This window comes from Sinocyclocheilus anshuiensis, unplaced genomic scaffold (assembly GCF_001515605.1).
Source record: "Sinocyclocheilus anshuiensis isolate Anshui unplaced genomic scaffold, SAMN03320099.WGS_v1.1 scaffold95, whole genome shotgun sequence".
Classification (NCBI taxonomy): domain Eukaryota; kingdom Metazoa; phylum Chordata; class Actinopteri; order Cypriniformes; family Cyprinidae; genus Sinocyclocheilus; species Sinocyclocheilus anshuiensis.
The window spans coordinates 81-15,407 of NW_015548190.1; the positions used below are offsets into that span (position 1 = coordinate 81).

The 15,327-nt window shown below is 37.6% G+C and overlaps 1 pseudogene; it reads left to right on the plus strand.

Annotated features, from left to right (window-relative positions):
• The first annotated feature begins 10,565 nt into the window (after positions 1–10,565).
• LOC107705041 (up-regulator of cell proliferation-like) overlaps positions 10,566–15,327 on the plus strand; it is a 23,313-nt pseudogene continuing 18,551 nt past the window's right edge.

The window sequence follows — 15,327 nt, forward strand, 5'->3', positions numbered from 1 at the left end:
CTGTCGCTCTTGTTGCCGGAAATCGCCAGCTTTCCATTGAAATGAAAGGGATCGTGTCGCTTTGTCGCTTGTAGTGTGAACGGGGCTTTAACCAATTCACTATGTAGAAAGTGAAAGTACAAACTGACGGTGCTTTCAGCATCTGACACTGCATTAACGGCGCATGCAAGTCGGTGCTTGAAATAAAGCTGCTCTTAATTGTCATTGCTGACTGCAGTGTTACCCAGCACAGGGAGGTTAGTTACCCCGTACAATGACATCCCTGCATGAGACAGGGTTTGCTGATACAATTTACACTAGACCAAGTTAACTAACCAACATGAAACATGCATTTAAACTGAACTACACTTGAAATTGAACTAAAATGCCTATAATTATTCCTAATAGGCCTAATACCTTTTTCTAAATATGTCTAAATATGATATTTGTTTTAAATATGTCCCAGTGTCTGGAGGTTGGATTGGTCTCCAACAAAGAAGAGCCAACATCATGCATCAACATTCTTGTTCTGTAGACCAGTGAGTCAGTTAACTATAATAATTTGTGTGCAAATACATAACTAGTCATTAGTAATAATTAAGATGGGACCTAGGAATTGCATAGTGTACAAACATATTTACATATTGGTAAGCTTTTCATATTTTCAGATAAATCATTATTCAAGGATGTGCATTTATTACATGGACTGAGCAAAAACATTCAAAAGTGTCTAAAATGTGTGCGCATCACTGATCTCTAAATAGTAGCCTACCATTGAATGATATATAAAAGTTTAACTTAACACTGTTAAAATGTATGAAACTGTTTGCTGATATAACCACAATCTTAACAACTGCACTGAACTAAGAGCATGATGCACATTAATTTGCATTTGTTACTATAGCAACAGATTCCAGGTATGTTCTTTCAGAATCATCACTGGCCTGTAGAAAGGTTCTCGATTTCTTCACTTTAAAATAACGAGGAGCAGCATATTTTTCTGAAATAAAGGGGAGGAAAAGGTCTATGCTTTGCAGTGTGTCAGGCTCTGGGCCAGGTTTTGTGTGTGTCTTGGCTCCCTATGTGCTCCGTCATCTAGTTTCTCTGTCTCGTGTTTTGAGTTCATTGTTCCCATGTGTTTCCAATGTATATTGTCATTAGTTCCAGGTGTCCCTTGTCTTCCCCTCATCAGTTCCTGTGTATTTAAAGTGTGTTCTAGTTCTTGTCCTTGGTCAATCGTTAAACGTCCTCCTGATGTGTCGAGTCCTGTGATCCCAAGCCTTTGTTCAATAAACCCTTTTGAGTTACTTTACGCCGTGTCTCCTCGCTCCTTCGTTCCCATGTTCCTTGTGTGTGTGAACCGTGACAGAACGACTGACCACAACAGTAAGCGGCACTCCTTCTCCCGTGTTTTATTTTCGTTTTTGAACAGTCTTTTGTTTTCCTTTTTTCCCCCGTATGTCATCCGCGGTCATGAAGACCACACTGTGAAGCGTGCCGGCCGCGCCGTTGTCAAGCCTGTCAGCCGGGGCTATCTCCAGCCCGCTGGCCAGGCCATGGGAGGCCTCTCAGCCGGGCTATCTCCAGCCCGCTGGCCACGGATATGGCAAGCCCACCGGACATTCATGTGGCAAGCCCGCCAAACGTTCAACACTCCAGTTCGCCGACCACGACTTTTCCCCCCGATCCAGAAGAGGATGCTAGGGGCGAGAAGAAGGGTGTCGGCTTCAGCCCCAGAGTTCGCTCCAGTGTTGGCCGAGAACACGCCTTTTCCCCCCGATCCACAAGAGGATGCTAGGGGTGAGGAGAAGGGTGTCGGCTTCAGCCCCAGAGTTCGCTCCAGTGTGGACCCAGACCAGTAACCCTACAACTAGAGGTCTCCAGAGCGCCCCCCCCCCCTCCCCATTGGATGTTTTGTGGCGTGAGGTCACGCCTTCCGGGAGGGGGGAGTAATGTCAGGCTCTGGGCCAGGTTTTGTGTGTGTCTTGGCTCCCTATGTGCTCCGTCATCTAGTTTCGTGTTTTGAGTTCATTGTTCCCAGGTGTGCCATCCTACACCAACTACGCACACATTTCCTATCATGTATGCCTATGAAAGACGATCGAACCAATCAGAGTAGGTATGGGGCAGGGCGACACGTGAGTAGTGAATATATGGTAGCTTATGACAACTTGATTGATGACTTTGAAATTTTGACCTCATAATCATATCCATATGTGACCTCTGACATCATAATAATTTCCATATGCGAAAATCGGCGCGCGTGAAATTCAGCCGTCCACCTTTGAGCTCCGGGGGATGAAATATGTTGTTTTTGTACGTGACCAAGGATGACAGGAGATAAATGATCTGTAAGTATTGTTGTTTTTTACTTTTTAATGTTCCATTCCCACATCCAGACTCATCTGCGGACGCATCTGTGTCGTACGTGTTCGTGGTATCAGGTTGCTGTGTGTCATGCTCGCTCTCTCTCTGTCTCTCTCTCTCTCTCTCACATGCACGTGTGCACATTCAATCGTCCCAAGTCTTATTCTCTTCTTTTAAATTAAAATAAATTAATTAATTATGTGATCACACATGATATAAAACAAAGCAAAACATTTACACTAGTTTTAGTCATCGCTAAAATTAAAAAAATGTCATACATTTTACCAGGATCGGGAAAAAAATATGTAATTTAACAGGCCAAACGATATGGGCTATTGGGGGCCCCCGACATGTCCGGAAATTTCATTGTCATGTTTTATGCAGACTTTACATTGACATAATTCAATTCAATTTAAATCACTTTTATTTTTTTATATCTAATTTAGTATAATTTATAATTTAAAAAAGACGTATAATTATTTTTTTTACTGTACACCTACCATCACACATAAATTCTGCATACATACATTTTTTATTAAATAGTTTTTAAGCAATCTGAATTATGACGACTCAAGAAATTTCATCATAAACCACATTTACCTTGTTATATCAGTGCAATAACCATGTCAGCATACAAATTTGTGTTCTGATCAATCATATAAACAAGCACACACATAAACATTTCAAACTAAAGAGAGACTTATATCTATTTTAAAGAATATGGAAATAAATAAATAATTATATATGACAGCATGTTTTACTACTATGCTACTAAAGCAAATCATTCATCATACAATTTTAAAAAGTATTCAACATTTATTTAAGTTTATTGAACTTATAAAACACATAATTCTCTTCATTTAAATAAATAAAATGTGATTATATATAACATACTTTATAAAAATAAACATTTACTATAGTTGACAATAAAAATGCTTTACATTATTCTAGGGGCAATGATGACCAACCAGAGGTTTAAGTAGGAAAAGCTCCTCTGTCTCTCGTTCTAACCCTCACCCTCACCTTCTCTCTCTTCACACAGACACGCGCACACACACACACACACGCACTCACACAGAGACGCGCACACACACACACACACACACATGCACACACACGTTGTTTTTTATGTTTTCTGGGGATGCTCCATAGGCGTAATGATTTTGTACTGTACAAACACCTGCCCGTCACACAAAAATCTCTGCATATGCTTTCATTTTTAATTAAATATTGTTTGTAAGTATTTTAACTATGAGGACTCAAGAAATATCCTCATAAACACATTTTCATTGTTATATCAGTGGAATACCCACATCATTATACAAATTTGCATCCTGATAAGTCATATAAACAAGAACACACATAAATAAACATTTCGAGCTAAAGAGAGACTTATCTCTATTTTAAATAATATGGTGATAAAATATATGACATCATAGTAACGTTACTGAAGCAAAATTATACATTTAAACATGTATTCAACTTTTATTTAAGCTTATTGAACTTATTAAACACACTATTCTCTTCATTTAAAGAAGATAGTAGCAAATAAAACTGTAATTATATATAACACGCTGTACAAAATAAACATTTAATATAATTTTAGGTCACAATACATATGAAAAATTATGCCTTACATTTTTAGAGTGCTAAGAGATAGAACTTTACGCAACGACGTCCAAACATGGATGAGTGATTTACAAAATAAATAAATAAAAATTGTATTTGAATCATAACCAAAACCTCGCAGGTCATCCCCGGGGTAATCCCCAATGTGAAACGGATGGACCCTCACAAAGAAGGGTTGGTGAGGGAGGAGTTAGACCAGATGATGAGATGTTATTCTGTTAACCTTTTTTTTCCGAACCGAATGTTATGGCTGTGTTAATAATGATTTCAAAGCCTAATCTTAAGACTTTAAATAAACATTTGGTAGAATCCTGTGTTTTTTTGCTTACATTTCTTGTGGTTTTTGCTTACATTTCAAATAAAGTATAATTTATTCCACATCAATCACTTCAGCATCTTTAAAAGTTTCTTATTTTAAGTATCCTCTTCAATGTTTTATTGCCCTCGCACGTGATGAAACATTTAATCAAAATCTTTCTGTATGTTTAAAAATAAAACTAAAAATATGTCTCTTGTTTTAAACGGATGCAAAGGAGCCTGTTTGTTTGTCACAGCGCAAATGCGACTCACCCATGTCACCTCAAACAACGTCTCAAATATTTAGATGAAGTTAATGTATCTTTTAGAAAAATATTTTCAGAGAAAAACCCTCGATTCTATTCAGTCATTAAAGATGGTTCGGGTGGATAGGTTTATGCCTCTGTGGACCCATGCATTGAATGTTTAACATATGGAGATTGATTTAGCTGATGCTTGTATGTAATTCGAGAACTTTGACCTTTACTACCATTAGGCTATGTTATGCTTCATTTAAAAAAAGTTTGTATAAACACAAAATGTGTTTTCACATTTGGAACAAATCTAGCCGTGAAATCGTCATTTGGCTTTTGCTATGGTCGTAAACCTTACACATACCTCTGATATTTTCAGACACAGAACAGAAGAGTCATTTTGCAGGCTCTCTGTCACTGTTCAAAAAATAACTCTATTTAAAAAGCAAAGAGCTAATTCAAGTCAAGTACGAATTATCAGTCTATCGGACTATCACCTATACATCTACCGGCAGTGATTATATTTTATATATTTTATGTTAAACGTATCTTTACTATCCATTTCATCTATCGTTTAAATATTTCAAAATCTTTATTTAAAACAATACACTTAAAATATTGTTATATTATTAATTTAATTAAATTATGTTAATTATTCGAACTAACAGTTGACATTCTACGTTATCCACCATCACCTTACAAACATAACATTTCAAACATGTACTGAAGTCAGTTAATATAAGAAGAAACGTCTAGCTTCGCGGTCTCTCTCTCACACATTTGGATGCACGTCTTGCCGCAGTATTTCTCACTAATAACCTAACTGAAGCAACACATGCCCTTGATACGAATTCTAAAAGTGACGCATGTTTAACTGTCATCTTGAGCTTTGAATCCGTGGCGGAAGGAAGTAGTTCCGCACAAAAGAGGGTTTTTATTAGGCACTCCGTTGTTTCTTGTTTAATTACACACGTTCCGTCGAACTGTTGTATAAACGCAATATCACTCGAGTACGAGAGCGATACCGGCTCTATATCAGCGCACATTTGGATGCACGTCTTGCCGCAGTATTTCTCACTAATAACCTAACTGAAGCAACACATGCCCTTGATACGAATTCTAAAAGTGACGCATGTTTAACTGTCATCTTGAGCTTTGAATCCGTGGCGGAAGGAAGTAGTTGCGCACAAAAGAGGGTTTTTATTAGGCACTCCGTTGTTTCTTGTTTAATTACACACGTTCCGTCGAACTGTTGTATAAACGCAATATCACTCTCGTACTCGAGCGATACCGGCTCTATAGCAGCGGCTGTGATTGCCTCCGGCAATATATATATATATTTAAAACAAGGGGTCATTAATGATGCATACATTATAACGTGCAAATTCACACACAATGCATCTTTAATTTGACCAGAATTTCAGGGTGCCTTGATATCCAAGAAGGAAAATATGAAATAAGTTTTATGTCGTCATAGACTATAAAGGGTTTTATAATACATCCGAAAGGTCATCTAAAATTACCCCTGCCCCTTTCCAAGCTAGAGTCCCCCCCAGTACATTTTGGCCATTTCCACCACTGTAAATATATCACTGTGGAGTTGGCATACCCGTGTTGGCATGGGTTTCCCCCACAATCCAAAGACATGCAGCTTAAGATACTACATTGTGTGAGTGTGGGTGAACTGTCTTTAATGTCTGTGAGTGTGAGCCCTATGATGATTCATCCAGCGTGTTTCTACCTATACGGCCGAGAACCTGGAATAGGTTGCTGTAACCGTTGTGATTATTGCAAATCACATGACTAATAAGAAATCTTGAAACTGAAATGAAAACTACAGTCTAATGTGAAATGGATTTATGTTAATTTTACAGAGAAGCATCTTTACACTTAATTATTCACTTCAATAGTGCGATTTGAAATATGTTTGATAAACTTTCTAATGTCAACCCATACAGCAAAAAAAAAAAAAAAGTTTTTTAAATATAAGCCAAATATATATTGTAACAGTGAGGCTCAAAGAAGTATTTGAAATAGAAAATATATTTATTTCAACCCTCTTATGACAAAATATATTTACAAATGTGGATGTGGATGGAATAGCCTAAACTAGATTAATAATTATTTAATAATGGTTTTAGAGAGAGAGAGAGAGAGTGTGTGTGTTTTTTGAACATTGTAAAGTATGTTCTTTGCTGAATTTTATTTAAATGCTTTATATGTTCATACAAAGACAACAAATAAAGTTTTTCTTCAAATGTGACATACATGAATGTGTTTTCTTGGATCAAAATATAAAGTGCAAAAGGGGAAGGCTCAAGATGGCGGAGTGAGTAGTCGTATGTTTGGAGCTGAGAAACGAAAGTGGGGATTACTCATTTCAAAAAAGGTTTAGTATTGTGAAATTGCAAAAATCATTTGTGAATGTAGGATTACAAAAGAAATTATGGAGCTGTGTAGTAAAAACAATGTAACTCCCCAAGAATTATTAAATTTATCATCATTACAAATAGAATTAGACACTATTTACGAAGAGAAAGCAAGAGGTGCTTTTACAAGATCAAGGCAAATTTGGTTGGAACAGGGGGAAAAGAATACCAAGTATTTTTTTAACCTGGAAAAGAGAAATGGAGAAATGTCTTCGTTAAATAAATTATTAATAAATAATATAGTGTCGGAGGATCAGAAGGAGATATTTTAAATTGAATATTGACTACTCCTGTGAATTTTGTAGCAATGAAAAAGAAACAATTTTTCATTTATTTTTTCATTGCATCTGTACAAAGATATTTTGGGTTGATGTTGAGAATTTCATTACAAGAAAACTTAATACAGTTGTTAAACTGGGTGGGTCTGATATAATGATATATGTTGATGATTATGGGATAGAAAAGGATAAAGCGTATATTATTCAATTACTGGTTGTAATGGGGAAGTTTCATATACACAAAATGAAGTGGTCGGGTGGTAAACCACATTTTTTTAATTTTATCAACGAATTTAAACACTGTAATATGGTATATAAATGTAAAACAAAAAAAGCTCTCAGGACTTCTAACATTATCTGCAAATTTGAAATAGACAAATAAACTGTACCGTCTTCATTATTTATTTGTTTTATTTATTTATTTTATGTTTTCTTTCTTCCTCTGGCTATTTTTTTATTTTACTTGTAATCTTGTGTACTGATGGCATTTATATGCAAAGTTGTATTTCTCTTACTGTTATATATGTTCATATGCAATAAAAAAAATATATATATAAAGTGCAAAATATATTTTAAAATGTTTTTTAAATATATTTATATTTTTAAATTATATTTTCAAAAATACACCAAAAATATATTGGTAGAAAATATATTCACACAAATATTTTGAAACATATTTTAGAAAATAGTCCTTTTTCTCAGTTTTTCAGATATTACCTTTATCTGGCCCATTGGGTGGGTCCCTGAACTCCTGTTAGAAATCATTTAGAAATATGATTTAGAAATTGAATCTGGTCAAGAGGGAAGATAAGTATTATCATAACAGTGGAAATGAATTCTATGTTTTCTAATAATATTTCTAAGAGGTAGCATGTATAATGATTTGTGTCTTTCAGATCTACATAAATGTTAGTTTTTTTTTTTTATGTTTTAGCCATGTTCAGATTCCTGCAAATCACATGACTGAACATAAACTGAAAATGAAAGTAAATTGAATTCACTTAAATAATAGAACAGGTCACATCACCCTTCCCTCTGTTGTTTGGTACAGTTCCACTAGACAAAAGAGAGAGAAGCTCAGGTGTGGTCCTCATACCCTTCTGACATCGGAGAAGCATTTCAAGCTCAGAGTAAGTATCTGTAATTTCTTATTTCACACATGGCTGCTTGTAAGTTGTGACCTACAGGCTTGGGCAAAGTTTTCAAAAAAAAAAGTTGACTGTTTGTTTTTTTGCTTTAGTGTGTCAGTAGAAAATATCAGTAGGCCTATATAGTGATTAAATTTGCCTTTATCTGTAATTAATTGTAATCCAGTTAGATTTTTGTTTGCACCACGAGTCCAACAATTGGTGAGATCAGATCTCTGTGTGGATCAAGTCAGTCTGGGATAGAGACCTATACAAACATATCACTGCTGTTTCCAGCTGCAGTCAACACAATAGGCAGTAAAACTCCAACAACTTTTGTTCCTTTTCACACAAATTCTAATTACAGTGGCAGATTATTGATTCATAAAGACTTATTTTTACTTGTTTCCTTGCATTTGATCTAACCTCAAAACAGTTTTACTATAACAGATTATCTGTGAACATACATTTTTGATGTTTGCATTACATAACCAGATTTTAGGCCTGCATATGATACGCAATGGTTAGGTTTAGGGGTGTGGGGCAGGCCCGGACTGGGACACAACTTTAGGCCGGGAAAGCTCACACTCATCCAGGCCATCCTATACATCAGGGGTCTCCAAACTCGGTCCTGGAGGGCCAGTGTCCTGTAGAGTTTAGCTCCAACTTGGCTCAACACACCTGCCTGGAAGTTTCTAGTATGCCTAGTAAGAACAAATTTTGAAACCACAGACAACCCTATTATTTGTATGGCCATCACATAAAAAAAATTCAAAATTTTAGGCTCTGGCTGTACAAAATAATTAAAGGTTCTCTCTTGAATGGCACATTCACTTACCTTTTCCGTTTCTTCATTTTCCTTGATCTCGTTTTCTGTGCCTAAGTCAAAATTAGTGCAATATGTTTATAGAAAAATAATACTGAACACGTTATTGCATTATTATTGGTAGTTCTGTAGTTCTACCAAATTTTGCTATAAGTTTGATTGCATTATATAATAATTGCTGTTAATAGTGTTCATCGTCTGTTTGATTACGTCTTTAATTGATTTTTCCGTACATTAACTGACAGTCACCACTGATAAGCTACTACTAAATATTGTAGAAAGTTAATTTGCTGTAAAGTTGCTTTGCAACGGTTTGTATCGTGAAAAGCACTATACAAATAAACTTGAATTGAATTGAATTGAATATTATTATCATATTTTTGTGGTGTTGTCTGCTATAGCTCCCTCCTTTACTATAAATCGATGTGAACATCTGTCTGCTACATTTATTAATGCAACTTTACAATAGATAATAATGATGTCCTTTAACATACAGTATTCTGACTGAGAATAATAATTGGAGCATTTTAATGAGTACGAGTATGAGTACACGAGCGCAGTATCGATACCAGTATGGTATCGGTGCCCTACATGCTAGCAAGCATATTTTAAGATGTTTGTGATAATGACATTTTGTGATGAAAGTTCTTATTTCTGTACTTTTTTCCAGTGGAAAAAGGAAAGGCAAGTCAACAATCACCACTGCAATCAAAAACATGGAAACAGGCATCACTAACAGCAACAACAGCACTGACAATAGCAGCAGTTGCTATAGTAGTACATAGGGCAGGAACAACAGAAGTAGTTGATAAAATAGCAGGAGCAGTTGCAGCAGCAATTGCAGGAGCAGCAGCAAGTATAGGAGTAGCCATTTTACAGTCACCATGGGGAGCAGAAGAAAGAGCATTAACAGCAGTAGCAGGTGTAGTAGCAGCAGTAGCGGGTGCAGTAGCAGGAGGGGTAGCAGGAACAGCAGCAGCAATATTGGGATCATTAGCTGGAGCACAGTCACAAACTGGATCAGCAGTAGCAGGAGCAATGGCAGGATCCGCAACAGTTGCACTAGCAAGAACACAATTACAATGGGCAACAAATAAAATACCGTGGGTAATAGATAACCTAAAATGGGCACTGAGGTTTATACAAGAAGCAAAAAAAGAATTACCCATAGTAGCTGGAGTATCAGTATTAGCAGCAGTAGTAGCAGCAGTAGGTGCAGCAGCAGCAGGTGCAGCGGCAGCAGTAATAGCAGCAGTAGGTGCAGCGGCAGCAGTAATAGCAGCAGTAGTAGAAGGAACAGCAAGATTAGGATTATTCCGTGGAATTTTTGGAGGGTTACTGAGTAGACTACGAATAATTTTTGGATCACAGTGGGGGAAATGGACTCAAGCAGCAGTGAAGGTAAGAGTGTAGATATGAATAACATTAATAGCATGACTGCTTTATTGATAATGACATTTATGTTTATCTTCAAAATTATTTAATACTAAAATTAATCCTGATACTTGAAACAATTGTTTTTTTTAGATTTGTTAATGAGAAAACATGATGCATGAACACATTCCTAATAGTTTCTTGACAATAGTCTTTATTAGTTTGTTTTCTTTTTTTCTGAGATTCTCAATGCCCAGTGATGCATGTTGGTTGGTTAGTATGATTCTAATATATAGGATACTACACTGATGAGCCAAAACATAATGACCAGTCAGAGGTGAAGTGAATATCGTCGATCATCTCCTAAGAAGGCCACATATTAAAGTCTGGGTAGATTAGATAATAAGCAAACAATAATCATAATCTCGTAATCAACCTTGAATGCATGAGAAGTGGGCAGGAATAAAGATCTGAGTGACTTTGACAAGGGCCAAATTGTTATGTCAAGGCTTGTGGGTTTCTCCCGGTCAACAGTGGTGAGAATTTACCAACAGTGGTCCGAGGATGGTCAAACAACAAATCGGAAAAAGGTTATTGGGCATCCAAGGTTCATTCATGCACAAGGGTAACAAAGTCTATCCCTTCTGGTTCAAGCTAACAGATGGTGTACTGTGGCACAAACAGGGGCGGTGTTTCCGTATGGCAGAGTATGGCAGTCGCCATACCCTGGCCCAGTCAGGTGTGCCATGGAAAATCCAAACTCTCTATTATATTTCGTTATTATTGTTTTAAATCACTGCTATTGGTCTTCCTTATGTCTGTTTGAGGGTTTTACAAATATTTAACCAATGAAAAGCATTCAAAAGAGCATGTCACTAAACTTTGTAACGCTATGGATCCTCAAACTGTCAGCAAAACCTCGTAACTTCACCCTGCTTCCATTCAGAACAAAGTGCGCGCAGCCTGGAGACAGATCTCGGCTTGTTCGCAATGCAAGGGTAAATAATAAATAACTGATGTTTGAATAAGTACAGCGTTTTCTTTTCTAAAACATTATGTCTGTAAAGGCTAATGTTTTTTGTGTGTTTGAAGAGTGGAGAATAGCTTTTGCCGTCTAGTTTAACCGATATAGGCTACTTTTGTAGGCTACGTTTGAAATATTCTGTGCATATAGCGCTTCATCGTCTATATCATGAGATTGTGGCCAAGTGTATTAAACGACAAGAAAAACTAAGTGCCCATATAGCTACAATAAATGTTATAACCTGTAAGTTGATGAAAGCGTATAATGCGATGCACTTGCTGCCTCAGATGTGGCCGTTGTAATGACAGACAAAACACAGATCTCCGTTATTCGCTGGTCAAAAACCTTATCATTTGAGCTTGATTTTCATAAAATGTTAAGTGAAAGCCACATACCAACTCTGACGACGCAGTGTTTAATTAAAAAAAAAAACACTTTTACCTTTTCTATTTTTTTTCCCTATATTTCAGTGCTTAGTAATGTGCGCCCACCCGCCCACATCTCACACCCTCCCCCATGATTTATACCACTGCCATACCCTATGCTTTTGTGAAATGCCGCCACTGGGCACAAATAATACAAAATTTTAATGAGGGTTATGGGAGTAATGTGTCACAACACAGTGCATCGCACTTCGATGCGTATGATGCTGAGTAGCTGCAGACCAATCAGATTGCCAAGATGGCCCCTGTCCACCGTCGAAAGCACCTGCAATGGGCATGTAAACCTCAGAACTGGAACTTGTAGCAGTTGAAGAAGGTCCATTCAGCACATCTGAGGGATGTGCTGGACCAACAAGTTTGATCTACGGTGGCTCCACCTCACAACCTACAGGACTTGAAGGATCTGCTGCTAAAGTACCTTCAGAGGTCTTGTAGAGTCCATGCCTCGCCAGGATGGCACTGTTTTGGCAGCATGAGGAGGATGAACAGCATATTGGGCTGGTGGTCATAATGATTTGACTCATCAGTATACTTATGATAACACACAATCATGAACAAAATTATATGTAAACAAACTTGCTGACATTAAATTTGACATTTATGTAAAAAGTCACTCAAATTTACCTTGTTAAAATGTAAAACACAATATTTTGGTGTGTTGTAGTTTTTTGTATAGTCATCTCATTATAATGTATTATTTTATTACAAATATAGTAATTGAAGATGTATTGCACATGTGTGCATTGGACAAATGTGTACCTTTAGTAAAATGCATAATCTTGAATTACTGAATAGAGAGTGAGAGAGTGGGACAGAAAAACATGGGTGTATTTAATGTTTTAAACTCACACCATCGTCCATTAATCTCTACAGACAGATAAATCTCCACCGTCAAACAACTCTTCACAGACGGCTAGAGATGAATTGTGGACTAAGGAGACAACAGAAACAGACAAATATTCTATAATGACAGGTAAAAACAGTTTTAGATCATTCACACTTTGTACAGTATTTGTTCTTTATATTTCAGATTCATTATTATTTTAGCAACAATGTCTAGGCACTATTTGTTGAAAAGCCTCTTACAAAACTGAAAATATAGCTGCATGCTGCAATCATCAGGGTCCAAGCACAATCATGTGAATGTGTGTGTGTGTGTGTGTGTGTGTGTGTGTGTGTGTGTGTGTGTGTGCTGGTAAACCCTATGTTATGGGGATAAAGTGTCCCCACAAAGATGGCAATATCCAAAATCTTTGTCCTTGTGGGGACATTTTGGTCCCCATGAGGAAAAAAGCTTATAAGTCACACAGAATTTTTTTTTATTATCTAAAAATACAGAAAGGGCCAGGGGAAGGGTTAGGGTTAGAGGATAGAAAATACAGTTTGTACAGTATTAAAACCATTACACCTATGAAATGCCCCCATAAAACACCCAACAAATGTTGGTGTGTGACGGACAATCCACAGATAGTTGTGCATTACATGATTTTAATGCATAAAGTGGAGGCAAAGAACACAAAGCAGAGAGAGGTTGCCACCCAATAAAAAATGTGTTCTTTTTATTATGATGATGATGACAGTTATTATTATTATTATTATTTATAGTGCCAAAGGAATATAAATATGACCAAAATTCAGTCAGAAAAAGCTAGATAGTGCAGGCTGATAGGTCCTTGACATATAATCTGCTAGCAATCACATTGTATAATACATGGTAGAGGTTGATTCTGTTGTATCTGCAGCAAATGAGATTGCTTGCTCAACATTTAAATATTTTAGTTCAGTGTTCACGTTAAGTTGGTCCTATAGTACGCTAATAAGCTATAAGATTCCTTCTGATCACAAATCTGATTAAATTATGCAAACTTATGTCCACAAAAAATTTTGAAATGAAATGTCCAAACACAGTGAATCTGTATTATAAACAACCCAGACTCAAACACCTTCAGAGATGAAGCTTGTTTGAAGCGGTCACGAAAAATGGGTCCACCTAGCAATTCAATCACCTAAAGTAATTTCATTGAAGGGGGAGGGAGTTTAATGTTTAGTGCATGGTTAGACAGCATACTACAGTAGCTTTGCATGCCACTAGTCTATTATCCTGCAAGCTTATTAAAATGCAAAACAATATGTTAATGTACATTAAGAAAAAGTTTTTGTCTTGGCTATATTCCCCACCGTGGACGCCGGCTTGTCCCTCTGTTATCTCACTCTGTAATTTCCTCTGCCTCTGTGCGAAGTGTTCTCCTGCCTGGTTGTTCCCAGTTGGACCAACACAATAAGAGAACACAGCCCACGTCCAAGATCTACAGTGGGATGCTGCCCAGGTAGACCAGTTCATCCTTTGCCCCGTCATGAGCCCGAACCTCGTTGCAACAATCCTCCCCTCTATGATGGAGATCCCAACTCCTTTCGGGTGTTCTTGTCACAGTGTTCTGTGGTGTTTGCTTTATACAGCCACGTACGTATGCAGCTGAAGAAACTAAAATGGATTTAGATTCAACTCTTCTCTCCAGTAGAGCTCGCAACTGGGGAACTTCCATCTGGGAGTCTCAAGCCCTGTGTTGCTCATCATTTGACGACTTCTCCCATGAGTTTGGGTGTTCCTTTCCTGGTTCTGTGTGTCCTGCTTTGAAGGTGTTGGCTGCTGATCTGACCCGGGGTTCCAGGGGAGTACCATGACCTGTGCCGTGTGTTCAGCAAGTCCCGGGCCAGGTCCTTACCCCCACATCACTCTTAAAATTGTGCCATTGAGGTCCTCTCAGGCACTACTCCACCCAATGGTCACCTGTGTTCCATTTCTGGTTCTAAAAGAGAGGCCACGGACAAGTACATAGATGAATCTCTCAAAGCCGGCCTCATCCGCCCCTCCTTATCCCTTGCGGGTGCTGGGTTCTTCTCTATAATTAATACAAAACAGTCACCCTCAATGCATCCACTGAAGGCGCTCTGGAAGGAGGAATCAAATTTGTCATTTGAGGGAAATATCTGGGATTTAATTCTTGCTCTAATACATTCATCATCTATAAATCAGAATGCTGTTCATAGACTTCAGTTCAGCATTCAACACAATAATCCCTTAACAGCTCGTTCACAAACTGGTCCAGCTGGGGCTCAACACTTCGCTGTGCAACTGGCTGTTGGACTTTCTGGCTGGAAGACCTCAGGCAGTTCGGGTCGGCAACAACACATCCAGCACCATCACACTGAACACTGGGGCCCCCCAAGGATGTGTGCTGAGCCCCCTCCTCTTCACTCTGCTGACCCACGACTGCACACCGTCACACAACTCCAACCTCT